This window comes from Rhinoderma darwinii (genome assembly GCF_050947455.1).
Source record: "Rhinoderma darwinii isolate aRhiDar2 chromosome 5 unlocalized genomic scaffold, aRhiDar2.hap1 SUPER_5_unloc_7, whole genome shotgun sequence".
NCBI classification, from domain to species: Eukaryota; Metazoa; Chordata; class Amphibia; order Anura; family Rhinodermatidae; genus Rhinoderma; species Rhinoderma darwinii.
The window spans coordinates 146,192-159,808 of NW_027461820.1; the positions used below are offsets into that span (position 1 = coordinate 146,192).

The 13,617-nt window shown below is 47.6% G+C and overlaps 10 non-coding genes across 10 annotated transcripts; all 10 read left to right on the forward strand.

Annotated features, from left to right (window-relative positions):
• The first annotated feature begins 1 nt into the window (after position 1).
• On the forward strand, positions 2 to 192 carry LOC142696663 (U2 spliceosomal RNA). Its single transcript, XR_012864532.1, has one exon. It is a non-coding gene; the product is annotated as a U2 spliceosomal RNA (small nuclear RNA).
• Positions 193 to 1,472: 1,280 nt separating this feature from the next.
• Positions 1,473 to 1,663, forward strand: LOC142696664 (U2 spliceosomal RNA). Its single transcript, XR_012864533.1, has one exon. It is a non-coding gene; the product is annotated as a U2 spliceosomal RNA (small nuclear RNA).
• Positions 1,664 to 2,955: 1,292 nt separating this feature from the next.
• Positions 2,956 to 3,146, forward strand: LOC142696666 (U2 spliceosomal RNA). The gene has a single exon (XR_012864534.1). It is a non-coding gene; the product is annotated as a U2 spliceosomal RNA (small nuclear RNA).
• A 1,288-nt stretch (positions 3,147 to 4,434) lies between these two features.
• LOC142696668 (U2 spliceosomal RNA) lies at positions 4,435 to 4,625 on the forward strand. Its single transcript, XR_012864536.1, has one exon. It is a non-coding gene; the product is annotated as a U2 spliceosomal RNA (small nuclear RNA).
• Positions 4,626 to 5,925: 1,300 nt separating this feature from the next.
• LOC142696669 (U2 spliceosomal RNA) lies at positions 5,926 to 6,116 on the forward strand. Its single transcript, XR_012864537.1, has one exon. It is a non-coding gene; the product is annotated as a U2 spliceosomal RNA (small nuclear RNA).
• A 1,296-nt stretch (positions 6,117 to 7,412) lies between these two features.
• On the forward strand, positions 7,413 to 7,603 carry LOC142696670 (U2 spliceosomal RNA). Its single transcript, XR_012864538.1, has one exon. It is a non-coding gene; the product is annotated as a U2 spliceosomal RNA (small nuclear RNA).
• Positions 7,604 to 8,887: 1,284 nt separating this feature from the next.
• LOC142696671 (U2 spliceosomal RNA) lies at positions 8,888 to 9,078 on the forward strand. The gene has a single exon (XR_012864539.1). It is a non-coding gene; the product is annotated as a U2 spliceosomal RNA (small nuclear RNA).
• A 1,296-nt stretch (positions 9,079 to 10,374) lies between these two features.
• On the forward strand, positions 10,375 to 10,565 carry LOC142696672 (U2 spliceosomal RNA). The gene has a single exon (XR_012864540.1). It is a non-coding gene; the product is annotated as a U2 spliceosomal RNA (small nuclear RNA).
• Positions 10,566 to 11,869: 1,304 nt separating this feature from the next.
• Positions 11,870 to 12,060, forward strand: LOC142696673 (U2 spliceosomal RNA). Its single transcript, XR_012864541.1, has one exon. It is a non-coding gene; the product is annotated as a U2 spliceosomal RNA (small nuclear RNA).
• A 1,320-nt stretch (positions 12,061 to 13,380) lies between these two features.
• Positions 13,381 to 13,571, forward strand: LOC142696575 (U2 spliceosomal RNA). The gene has a single exon (XR_012864458.1). It is a non-coding gene; the product is annotated as a U2 spliceosomal RNA (small nuclear RNA).
• The last annotated feature ends 46 nt before the right edge of the window (positions 13,572 to 13,617 follow it).

Below are 13,617 nucleotides of genomic sequence, written 5' to 3' on the forward strand. Positions count from 1 at the left end.
TATCGCTTCTCGGCCTTTTGGCTAAGATCAAGTGTAGTATCTGTTCTTATCAGTTTAATATCTGATACGTCCCCTATCTGGGGACCATATATTAAATGGATTTTTAGAACAGGGAGATGGAAATAGAGCTTGCTCTGTCCACTCCACGCATTGACCTGGTATTGCAGTATTTCCAGGACCGGTGCACCCTTTCCTTATGTGTTGACTAAAAGCAGATTCCAAAAGTGTTTTTTGTCTTTGCTATTGTTTCTGTCTTTCTGAAGGGATCTCCCCTTTTAATCCCATTATTTCAACACCTGTTGGACAATGCATGAGTGATAATGAGCTCATTGATTAAATGCAATTAATGAATAGATTGCCACCTCTTGTTGTGTGTCGTCTGTGTTTCTGTGTTTCCGGCATTTCACATTGGAACACCTCATTCACCTTCCTTGTCTTCTCTCCGCCCTCCCTTTTAGGTAAGTTAAAGAGCTGCACCTGAGCCAGCCACTGATTGATTGATTGATTGATTGATTGATTGATTGATTGATTGATGCAGCACAACAGTCAAATAGTGGAGTGGAGTAGGGGAACAGCAAACAGCCAATAAAGCAGCCCGCCCGCTCGCCTGCCCGCCACAATGGACCTACCTGTGTACACTAGATGGATGTGATGGAATGTACTGTCGTCCCTACATTTCAAGAAGAAGTAAGAATTGCAGTTGCAACAAAGCCTTGCTTGCCTACAAAGAGAGCAGCAATTTGGATTTGTTACTATGTTACCTAGAAGAATAACAAACTGTGCAAGGATGGAGGTTGTAGGAGCAAGGAGAAGTTGTCTGTAAAGTTGGTGGATGCCTATTTTCCATTTTGCAGTCCCTTGTCTCCCTCTTGTGGCCTCCTGGAGGCAACTAGCTGTGCAAAAAAAAGACAGCCTGGCGGCCGGCTGTTGCAGTGTTGCCCTCTCAGGCAACACTGAGTGACTGACTGAGCCTCACCGTCTTATATAAAGTTCAGACGGAACTTTGCACGTGTCATAGTGGAGCCCTCAGGATTCCAGAGCCAGCTTTCTGACATCATAATGGGGCCTCAGAGATAAAAGCCTGGGCCCAGGCAGTGTTGGTCAGTGCTGCTCAGCAGGCAGCACTGGACTGGACTGGATTACAGCTGATACAAGGTGTGAAGGAACAAGGGGTGGCTGTGGGCATGCACTTGCTGCCGCTGCCAGTGTTTATCTGCATGGCAGCAGGGCATTTGGGCGTTGCCAGGAAGGCGTTTTTATGTAGATTCCTCCTCTTTCAGCACTGCATTGTGGTGCAAGCAAAAGAAGCAAATCCTGTCTGGCTTCCTCTCCGGCCTTTATTCACCTCCCGTGTAGCTGTGAGTGTGTGAGCCTGCAGGGCCCCATGGAATTGCCTAGAAGTAGGCTGAATCGCTGCAAGGGCTGAACAGCAGTATCGGGCAGGCTCGGGCAACGCGCGGCCCGTTCGGGTTATCGCTTCTCGGCCTTTTGGCTAAGATCAAGTGTAGTATCTGTTCTTATCAGTTTAATATCTGATACGTCCCCTATCTGGGGACCATATATTAAATGGATTTTTAGAACAGGGAGATGGAAATAGAGCTTGCTCTGTCCACTCCACGCATTGACCTGGTATTGCAGTATTTCCAGGACCGGTGCACCCTTTCCTTATGTGTTGACTAAAAGCAGATTCCAAAAGTGTTTTTTGTCTTTGCTATTGTTTCTGTCTTTCTGAAGGGATCTCCCCTTTTAATCCCATTATTTCAACACCTGTTGGACAATGCATGAGTGATAATGAGCTCATTGATTAAATGCAATTAATGAATAGATTGCCACCTCTTGTTGTGTGTCGTCTGTGTTTCTGTGTTTCCGGCATTTCACATTGGAACACCTCATTCACCTTCCTTGTCTTCTCTCCGCCCTCCCTTTTAGGTAAGTTAAAGAGCTGCACCTGAGCCAGCCACTGATTGATTGATTGATTGATTGATTGATTGATTGATTGATTGATTGATTGATTGATGCAGCACAACAGTCAAATAGTGGAGTGGAGTAGGGGAACAGCAAACAGCCAATAAAGCAGCCCGCCCGCTCGCCTGCCCGCCACAATGGACCTACCTGTGTACACTAGATGGATGTGATGGAATGTACTGTCGTCCCTACATTTCAAGAAGAAGTAAGAATTGCAGTTGCAACAAAGCCTTGCTTGCCTACAAAGAGAGCAGCAATTTGGATTTGTTACTATGTTACCTAGAAGAATAACAAACTGTGCAAGGATGGAGGTTGTAGGAGCAAGGAGAAGTTGTCTGTAAAGTTGGTGGATGCCTATTTTCCATTTTGCAGTCCCTTGTCTCCCTCTTGTGGCCTCCTGGAGGCAACTAGCTGTGCAAAAAAAAGACAGCCTGGCGGCCGGCTGTTGCAGTGTTGCCCTCTCAGGCAACACTGAGTGACTGACTGAGCCTCACCGTCTTATATAAAGTTCAGACGGAACTTTGCACGTGTCATAGTGGAGCCCTCAGGATTCCAGAGCCAGCTTTCTGACATCATAATGGGGCCTCAGAGATAAAAGCCTGGGCCCAGGCAGTGTTGGTCAGTGCTGCTCAGCAGGCAGCACTGGACTGGACTGGATTACAGCTGATACAAGGTGTGAAGGAACAAGGGGTGGCTGTGGGCATGCACTTGCTGCCGCTGCCAGTGTTTATCTGCATGGCAGCAGGGCATTTGGGCGTTGCCAGGAAGGCGTTTTTATGTAGATTCCTCCTCTTTCAGCACTGCATTGTGGTGCAAGCAAAAGAAGCAAATCCTGTCTGGCTTCCTCTCCGGCCTTTATTCACCTCCCGTGTAGCTGTGAGTGTGTGAGCCTGCAGGGCCCCATGGAATTGCCTAGAAGTAGGCTGAATCGCTGCAAGGGCTGAACAGCAGTATCGGGCAGGCTCGGGCAACGCGCGGCCCGTTCGGGTTATCGCTTCTCGGCCTTTTGGCTAAGATCAAGTGTAGTATCTGTTCTTATCAGTTTAATATCTGATACGTCCCCTATCTGGGGACCATATATTAAATGGATTTTTAGAACAGGGAGATGGAAATAGAGCTTGCTCTGTCCACTCCACGCATTGACCTGGTATTGCAGTATTTCCAGGACCGGTGCACCCTTTCCTTATGTGTTGACTAAAAGCAGATTCCAAAAGTGTTTTTTGTCTTTGCTATTGTTTCTGTCTTTCTGAAGGGATCTCCCCTTTTAATCCCATTATTTCAACACCTGTTGGACAATGCATGAGTGATAATGAGCTCATTGATTAAATGCAATTAATGAATAGATTGCCACCTCTTGTTGTGTGTCGTCTGTGTTTCTGTGTTTCCGGCATTTCACATTGGAACACCTCATTCACCTTCCTTGTCTTCTCTCCGCCCTCCCTTTTAGGTAAGTTAAAGAGCTGCACCTGAGCCAGCCACTGATTGATTGATTGATTGATTGATTGATTGATTGATTGATTGATTGATTGATGCAGCACAACAGTCAAATAGTGGAGTGGAGTAGGGGAACAGCAAACAGCCAATAAAGCAGCCCGCCCGCTCGCCTGCCCGCCACAATGGACCTACCTGTGTACACTAGATGGATGTGATGGAATGTACTGTCGTCCCTACATTTCAAGAAGAAGTAAGAATTGCAGTTGCAACAAAGCCTTGCTTGCCTACAAAGAGAGCAGCAATTTGGATTTGTTACTATGTTACCTAGAAGAATAACAAACTGTGCAAGGATGGAGGTTGTAGGAGCAAGGAGAAGTTGTCTGTAAAGTTGGTGGATGCCTATTTTCCATTTTGCAGTCCCTTGTCTCCCTCTTGTGGCCTCCTGGAGGCAACTAGCTGTGCAAAAAAAAGACAGCCTGGCGGCCGGCTGTTGCAGTGTTGCCCTCTCAGGCAACACTGAGTGACTGACTGAGCCTCACCGTCTTATATAAAGTTCAGACGGAACTTTGCACGTGTCATAGTGGAGCCCTCAGGATTCCAGAGCCAGCTTTCTGACATCATAATGGGGCCTCAGAGATAAAAGCCTGGGCCCAGGCAGTGTTGGTCAGTGCTGCTCAGCAGGCAGCACTGGACTGGACTGGATTACAGCTGATACAAGGTGTGAAGGAACAAGGGGTGGCTGTGGGCATGCACTTGCTGCCGCTGCCAGTGTTTATCTGCATGGCAGCAGGGCATTTGGGCGTTGCCAGGAAGGCGTTTTTATGTAGATTCCTCCTCTTTCAGCACTGCATTGTGGTGCAAGCAAAAGAAGCAAATCCTGTCTGGCTTCCTCTCCGGCCTTTATTCACCTCCCGTGTAGCTGTGAGTGTGTGAGCCTGCAGGGCCCCATGGAATTGCCTAGAAGTAGGCTGAATCGCTGCAAGGGCTGAACAGCAGTATCGGGCAGGCTCGGGCAACGCGCGGCCCGTTCGGGTTATCGCTTCTCGGCCTTTTGGCTAAGATCAAGTGTAGTATCTGTTCTTATCAGTTTAATATCTGATACGTCCCCTATCTGGGGACCATATATTAAATGGATTTTTAGAACAGGGAGATGGAAATAGAGCTTGCTCTGTCCACTCCACGCATTGACCTGGTATTGCAGTATTTCCAGGACCGGTGCACCCTTTCCTTATGTGTTGACTAAAAGCAGATTCCAAAAGTGTTTTTTGTCTTTGCTATTGTTTCTGTCTTTCTGAAGGGATCTCCCCTTTTAATCCCATTATTTCAACACCTGTTGGACAATGCATGAGTGATAATGAGCTCATTGATTAAATGCAATTAATGAATAGATTGCCACCTCTTGTTGTGTGTCGTCTGTGTTTCTGTGTTTCCGGCATTTCACATTGGAACACCTCATTCACCTTCCTTGTCTTCTCTCCGCCCTCCCTTTTAGGTAAGTTAAAGAGCTGCACCTGAGCCAGCCACTGATTGATTGATTGATTGATTGATTGATTGATTGATTGATTGATTGATTGATTGATTGATTGATGCAGCACAACAGTCAAATAGTGGAGTGGAGTAGGGGAACAGCAAACAGCCAATAAAGCAGCCCGCCCGCTCGCCTGCCCGCCACAATGGACCTACCTGTGTACACTAGATGGATGTGATGGAATGTACTGTCGTCCCTACATTTCAAGAAGAAGTAAGAATTGCAGTTGCAACAAAGCCTTGCTTGCCTACAAAGAGAGCAGCAATTTGGATTTGTTACTATGTTACCTAGAAGAATAACAAACTGTGCAAGGATGGAGGTTGTAGGAGCAAGGAGAAGTTGTCTGTAAAGTTGGTGGATGCCTATTTTCCATTTTGCAGTCCCTTGTCTCCCTCTTGTGGCCTCCTGGAGGCAACTAGCTGTGCAAAAAAAAGACAGCCTGGCGGCCGGCTGTTGCAGTGTTGCCCTCTCAGGCAACACTGAGTGACTGACTGAGCCTCACCGTCTTATATAAAGTTCAGACGGAACTTTGCACGTGTCATAGTGGAGCCCTCAGGATTCCAGAGCCAGCTTTCTGACATCATAATGGGGCCTCAGAGATAAAAGCCTGGGCCCAGGCAGTGTTGGTCAGTGCTGCTCAGCAGGCAGCACTGGACTGGACTGGATTACAGCTGATACAAGGTGTGAAGGAACAAGGGGTGGCTGTGGGCATGCACTTGCTGCCGCTGCCAGTGTTTATCTGCATGGCAGCAGGGCATTTGGGCGTTGCCAGGAAGGCGTTTTTATGTAGATTCCTCCTCTTTCAGCACTGCATTGTGGTGCAAGCAAAAGAAGCAAATCCTGTCTGGCTTCCTCTCCGGCCTTTATTCACCTCCCGTGTAGCTGTGAGTGTGTGAGCCTGCAGGGCCCCATGGAATTGCCTAGAAGTAGGCTGAATCGCTGCAAGGGCTGAACAGCAGTATCGGGCAGGCTCGGGCAACGCGCGGCCCGTTCGGGTTATCGCTTCTCGGCCTTTTGGCTAAGATCAAGTGTAGTATCTGTTCTTATCAGTTTAATATCTGATACGTCCCCTATCTGGGGACCATATATTAAATGGATTTTTAGAACAGGGAGATGGAAATAGAGCTTGCTCTGTCCACTCCACGCATTGACCTGGTATTGCAGTATTTCCAGGACCGGTGCACCCTTTCCTTATGTGTTGACTAAAAGCAGATTCCAAAAGTGTTTTTTGTCTTTGCTATTGTTTCTGTCTTTCTGAAGGGATCTCCCCTTTTAATCCCATTATTTCAACACCTGTTGGACAATGCATGAGTGATAATGAGCTCATTGATTAAATGCAATTAATGAATAGATTGCCACCTCTTGTTGTGTGTCGTCTGTGTTTCTGTGTTTCCGGCATTTCACATTGGAACACCTCATTCACCTTCCTTGTCTTCTCTCCGCCCTCCCTTTTAGGTAAGTTAAAGAGCTGCCCCTGAGCCAGCCACTGATTGATTGATTGATTGATTGATTGATTGATTGATTGATTGATTGATTGATTGATTGATGCAGCACAACAGTCAAATAGTGGAGTGGAGTAGGGGAACAGCAAACAGCCAATAAAGCAGCCCGCCCGCTCGCCTGCCCGCCACAATGGACCTACCTGTGTACACTAGATGGATGTGATGGAATGTACTGTCGTCCCTACATTTCAAGAAGAAGTAAGAATTGCAGTTGCAACAAAGCCTTGCTTGCCTACAAAGAGAGCAGCAATTTGGATTTGTTACTATGTTACCTAGAAGAATAACAAACTGTGCAAGGATGGAGGTTGTAGGAGCAAGGAGAAGTTGTCTGTAAAGTTGGTGGATGCCTATTTTCCATTTTGCAGTCCCTTGTCTCCCTCTTGTGGCCTCCTGGAGGCAACTAGCTGTGCAAAAAAAAGACAGCCTGGCGGCCGGCTGTTGCAGTGTTGCCCTCTCAGGCAACACTGAGTGACTGACTGAGCCTCACCGTCTTATATAAAGTTCAGACAGAACTTTGCACGTGTCATAGTGGAGCCCTCAGGATTCCAGAGCCAGCTTTCTGACATCATAATGGGGCCTCAGAGATAAAAGCCTGGGCCCAGGCAGTGTTGGTCAGTGCTGCTCAGCAGGCAGCACTGGACTGGACTGGATTACAGCTGATACAAGGTGTGAAGGAACAAGGGGTGGCTGTGGGCATGCACTTGCTGCCGCTGCCAGTGTTTATCTGCATGGCAGCAGGGCATTTGGGCGTTGCCAGGAAGGCGTTTTTATGTAGATTCCTCCTCTTTCAGCACTGCATTGTGGTGCAAGCAAAAGAAGCAAATCCTGTCTGGCTTCCTCTCCGGCCTTTATTCACCTCCCGTGTAGCTGTGAGTGTGTGAGCCTGCAGGGCCCCATGGAATTGCCTAGAAGTAGGCTGAATCGCTGCAAGGGCTGAACAGCAGTATCGGGCAGGCTCGGGCAACGCGCGGCCCGTTCGGGTTATCGCTTCTCGGCCTTTTGGCTAAGATCAAGTGTAGTATCTGTTCTTATCAGTTTAATATCTGATACGTCCCCTATCTGGGGACCATATATTAAATGGATTTTTAGAACAGGGAGATGGAAATAGAGCTTGCTCTGTCCACTCCACGCATTGACCTGGTATTGCAGTATTTCCAGGACCGGTGCACCCTTTCCTTATGTGTTGACTAAAAGCAGATTCCAAAAGTGTTTTTTGTCTTTGCTATTGTTTCTGTCTTTCTGAAGGAATCTCCCCTTTTAATCCCATTATTTCAACACCTGTTGGACAATGCATGAGTGATAATGAGCTCATTGATTAAATGCAATTAATGAATAGATTGCCACCTCTTGTTGTGTGTCGTCTGTGTTTCTGTGTTTCCGGCTTTCCGGCATTTCACATTGGAACACCTCATTCACCTTCCTTGTCTTCTCTCCGCCCTCCCTTTTAGGTAAGTTAAAGAGCTGCACCTGAGCCAGCCACTGATTGATTGATTGATTGATTGATTGATTGATTGATTGATGCAGCACAACAGTCAAATAGTGGAGTGGAGTAGGGGAACAGCAAACAGCCAATAAAGCAGCCCGCCCGCTCGCCTGCCCGCCACAATGGACCTACCTGTGTACACTAGATGGATGTGATGGAATGTACTGTCGTCCCTACATTTCAAGAAGAAGTAAGAATTGCAGTTGCAACAAAGCCTTGCTTGCCTACAAAGAGAGCAGCAATTTGGATTTGTTACTATGTTACCTAGAAGAATAACAAACTGTGCAAGGATGGAGGTTGTAGGAGCAAGGAGAAGTTGTCTGTAAAGTTGGTGGATGCCTATTTTCCATTTTGCAGTCCCTTGTCTCCCTCTTGTGGCCTCCTGGAGGCAACTAGCTGTGCAAAAAAAAGACAGCCTGGCGGCCGGCTGTTGCAGTGTTGCCCTCTCAGGCAACACTGAGTGACTGACTGAGCCTCACCGTCTTATATAAAGTTCAGACGGAACTTTGCACGTGTCATAGTGGAGCCCTCAGGATTCCAGAGCCAGCTTTCTGACATCATAATGGGGCCTCAGAGATAAAAGCCTGGGCCCAGGCAGTGTTGGTCAGTGCTGCTCAGCAGGCAGCACTGGACTGGACTGGATTACAGCTGATACAAGGTGTGAAGGAACAAGGGGTGGCTGTGGGCATGCACTTGCTGCCGCTGCCAGTGTTTATCTGCATGGCAGCAGGGCATTTGGGCGTTGCCAGGAAGGCGTTTTTATGTAGATTCCTCCTCTTTCAGCACTGCATTGTGGTGCAAGCAAAAGAAGCAAATCCTGTCTGGCTTCCTCTCCGGCCTTTATTCACCTCCCGTGTAGCTGTGAGTGTGTGAGCCTGCAGGGCCCCATGGAATTGCCTAGAAGTAGGCTGAATCGCTGCAAGGGCTGAACAGCGGTATCGGGCAGGCTCGGGCAACGCGCGGCCCGTTCGGGTTATCGCTTCTCGGCCTTTTGGCTAAGATCAAGTGTAGTATCTGTTCTTATCAGTTTAATATCTGATACGTCCCCTATCTGGGGACCATATATTAAATGGATTTTTAGAACAGGGAGATGGAAATAGAGCTTGCTCTGTCCACTCCACGCATTGACCTGGTATTGCAGTATTTCCAGGACCGGTGCACCCTTTCCTTATGTGTTGACTAAAAGCAGATTCCAAAAGTGTTTTTTGTCTTTGCTATTGTTTCTGTCTTTCTGAAGGGATCTCCCCTTTTAATCCCATTATTTCAACACCTGTTGGACAATGCATGAGTGATAATGAGCTCATTGATTAAATGCAATTAATGAATAGATTGCCACCTCTTGTTGTGTGTCGTCTGTGTTTCTGTGTTTCCGGCATTTCACATTGGAACACCTCATTCACCTTCCTTGTCTTCTCTCCGCCCTCCCTTTTAGGTAAGTTAAAGAGCTGCACCTGAGCCAGCCACTGATTGATTGATTGATTGATTGATTGATTGATTGATTGATTGATTGATTGATTGATTGATGCAGCACAACAGTCAAATAGTGGAGTGGAGTAGGGGAACAGCAAACAGCCAATAAAGCAGCCCGCCCGCTCGCCTGCCCGCCACAATGGACCTACCTGTGTACACTAGATGGATGTGATGGAATGTACTGTCGTCCCTACATTTCAAGAAGAAGTAAGAATTGCAGTTGCAACAAAGCCTTGCTTGCCTACAAAGAGAGCAGCAATTTGGATTTGTTACTATGTTACCTAGAAGAATAACAAACTGTGCAAGGATGGAGGTTGTAGGAGCAAGGAGAAGTTGTCTGTAAAGTTGGTGGATGCCTATTTTCCATTTTGCAGTCCCTTGTCTCCCTCTTGTGGCCTCCTGGAGGCAACTAGCTGTGCAAAAAAAAGACAGCCTGGCGGCCGGCTGTTGCAGTGTTGCCCTCTCAGGCAACACTGAGTGACTGACTGAGCCTCACCGTCTTATATAAAGTTCAGACGGAACTTTGCACGTGTCATAGTGGAGCCCTCAGGATTCCAGAGCCAGCTTTCTGACATCATAATGGGGCCTCAGAGATAAAAGCCTGGGCCCAGGCAGTGTTGGTCAGTGCTGCTCAGCAGGCAGCACTGGACTGGACTGGATTACAGCTGATACAAGGTGTGAAGGAACAAGGGGTGGCTGTGGGCATGCACTTGCTGCCGCTGCCAGTGTTTATCTGCATGGCAGCAGGGCATTTGGGCGTTGCCAGGAAGGCGTTTTTATGTAGATTCCTCCTCTTTCAGCACTGCATTGTGGTGCAAGCAAAAGAAGCAAATCCTGTCTGGCTTCCTCTCCGGCCTTTATTCACCTCCCGTGTAGCTGTGAGTGTGTGAGCCTGCAGGGCCCCATGGAATTGCCTAGAAGTAGGCTGAATCGCTGCAAGGGCTGAACAGCAGTATCGGGCAGGCTCGGGCAACGCGCGGCCCGTTCGGGTTATCGCTTCTCGGCCTTTTGGCTAAGATCAAGTGTAGTATCTGTTCTTATCAGTTTAATATCTGATACGTCCCCTATCTGGGGACCATATATTAAATGGATTTTTAGAACAGGGAGATGGAAATAGAGCTTGCTCTGTCCACTCCACGCATTGACCTGGTATTGCAGTATTTCCAGGACCGGTGCACCCTTTCCTTATGTGTTGACTAAAAGCAGATTCCAAAAGTGTTTTTTGTCTTTGCTATTGTTTCTGTCTTTCTGAAGGGATCTCCCCTTTTAATCCCATTATTTCAACACCTGTTGGACAATGCATGAGTGATAATGAGCTCATTGATTAAATGCAATTAATGAATAGATTGCCACCTCTTGTTGTGTGTCGTCTGTGTTTCTGTGTTTCCGGCATTTCACATTGGAACACCTCATTCACCTTCCTTGTCTTCTCTCCGCCCTCCCTTTTAGGTAAGTTAAAGAGCTGCACCTGAGCCAGCCACTGATTGATTGATTGATTGATTGATTGATTGATTGATTGATTGATTGATTGATTGATTGATTGATTGATGCAGCACAACAGTCAAATAGTGGAGTGGAGTAGGGGAACAGCAAACAGCCAATAAAGCAGCCCGCCCGCTCGCCTGCCCGCCACAATGGACCTACCTGTGTACACTAGATGGATGTGATGGAATGTACTGTCGTCCCTACATTTCAAGAAGAAGTAAGAATTGCAGTTGCAACAAAGCCTTGCTTGCCTACAAAGAGAGCAGCAATTTGGATTTGTTACTATGTTACCTAGAAGAATAACAAACTGTGCAAGGATGGAGGTTGTAGGAGCAAGGAGAAGTTGTCTGTAAAGTTGGTGGATGCCTATTTTCCATTTTGCAGTCCCTTGTCTCCCTCTTGTGGCCTCCTGGAGGCAACTAGCTGTGCAAAAAAAAGACAGCCTGGCGGCCGGCTGTTGCAGTGTTGCCCTCTCAGGCAACACTGAGTGACTGACTGAGCCTCACCGTCTTATATAAAGTTCAGACGGAACTTTGCACGTGTCATAGTGGAGCCCTCAGGATTCCAGAGCCAGCTTTCTGACATCATAATGGGGCCTCAGAGATAAAAGCCTGGGCCCAGGCAGTGTTGGTCAGTGCTGCTCAGCAGGCAGCACTGGACTGGACTGGATTACAGCTGATACAAGGTGTGAAGGAACAAGGGGTGGCTGTGGGCATGCACTTGCTGCCGCTGCCAGTGTTTATCTGCATGGCAGCAGGGCATTTGGGCGTTGCCAGGAAGGCGTTTTTATGTAGATTCCTCCTCTTTCAGCACTGCATTGTGGTGCAAGCAAAAGAAGCAAATCCTGTCTGGCTTCCTCTCCGGCCTTTATTCACCTCCCGTGTAGCTGTGAGTGTGTGAGCCTGCAGGGCCCCATGGAATTGCCTAGAAGTAGGCTGAATCGCTGCAAGGGCTGAACAGCAGTATCGGGCAGGCTCGGGCAACGCGCGGCCCGTTCGGGTTATCGCTTCTCGGCCTTTTGGCTAAGATCAAGTGTAGTATCTGTTCTTATCAGTTTAATATCTGATACGTCCCCTATCTGGGGACCATATATTAAATGGATTTTTAGAACAGGGAGATGGAAATAGAGCTTGCTCTGTCCACTCCACGCATTGACCTGGTATTGCAGTATTTCCAGGACCGGTGCACCCTTTCCTTATGTGTTGACTAAAAGCAGATTCCAAAAGTGTTTTTTGTCTTTGCTATTGTTTCTGTCTTTCTGAAGGGATCTCCCCTTTTAATCCCATTATTTCAACACCTGTTGGACAATGCATGAGTGATAATGAGCTCATTGATTAAATGCAATTAATGAATAGATTGCCACCTCTTGTTGTGTGTCGTCTGTGTTTCTGTGTTTCCGGCATTTCACATTGGAACACCTCATTCACCTTCCTTGTCTTCTCTCCGCCCTCCCTTTTAGGTAAGTTAAAGAGCTGCACCTGAGCCAGCCACTGATTGATTGATTGATTGATTGATTGATTGATTGATTGATTGATTGATTGATTGATTGATTGATTGATTGATTGATTGATTGATGCAGCACAACAGTCAAATAGTGGAGTGGAGTAGGGGAACAGCAAACAGCCAATAAAGCAGCCCGCCCGCTCGCCTGCCCGCCACAATGGACCTACCTGTGTACACTAGATGGATGTGATGGAATGTACTGTCGTCCCTACATTTCAAGAAGAAGTAAGAATTGCAGTTGCAACAAAGCCTTGCTTGCCTACAAAGAGAGCAGCAATTTGGATTTGTTACTATGTTACCTAGAAGAATAACAAACTGTGCAAGGATGGAGGTTGTAGGAGCAAGGAGAAGTTGTCTGTAAAGTTGGTGGATGCCTATTTTCCATTTTGCAGTCCCTTGTCTCCCTCTTGTGGCCTCCTGGAGGCAACTAGCTGTGCAAAAAAAAGACAGCCTGGCGGCCGGCTGTTGCAGTGTTGCCCTCTCAGGCAACACTGAGTGACTGACTGAGCCTCACCGTCTTATATAAAGTTCAGACGGAACTTTGCACGTGTCATAGTGGAGCCCTCAGGATTCCAGAGCCAGCTTTCTGACATCATAATGGGGCCTCAGAGATAAAAGCCTGGGCCCAGGCAGTGTTGGTCAGTGCTGCTCAGCAGGCAGCACTGGACTGGACTGGATTACAGCTGATACAAGGTGTGAAGGAACAAGGGGTGGCTGTGGGCATGCACTTGCTGCCGCTGCCAGTGTTTATCTGCATGGCAGCAGGGCATTTGGGCGTTGCCAGGAAGGCGTTTTTATGTAGATTCCTCCTCTTTCAGCACTGCATTGTGGTGCAAGCAAAAGAAGCAAATCCTGTCTGGCTTCCTCTCCGGCCTTTATTCACCTCCCGTGTAGCTGTGAGTGTGTGAGCCTGCAGGGCCCCATGGAATTGCCTAGAAGTAGGCTGAATCGCTGCAAGGGCTGAACAGCAGTATCGGGCAGGCTCGGGCAACGCGCGGCCCGTTCGGGTTATCGCTTCTCGGCCTTTTGGCTAAGATCAAGTGTAGTATCTGTTCTTATCAGTTTAATATCTGATACGTCCCCTATCTGGGGACCATATATTAAATGGATTTTTAGAACAGGGAGATGGAAATAGAGCTTGCTCTGTCCACTCCACACATTGACCTGGTATTGCAGTATTTCCAGGACCGGTGCACCCTTTCCTTATGTGTTGACTAAAAGCAGATTCCAAAAGTGTTTTTTGTCTT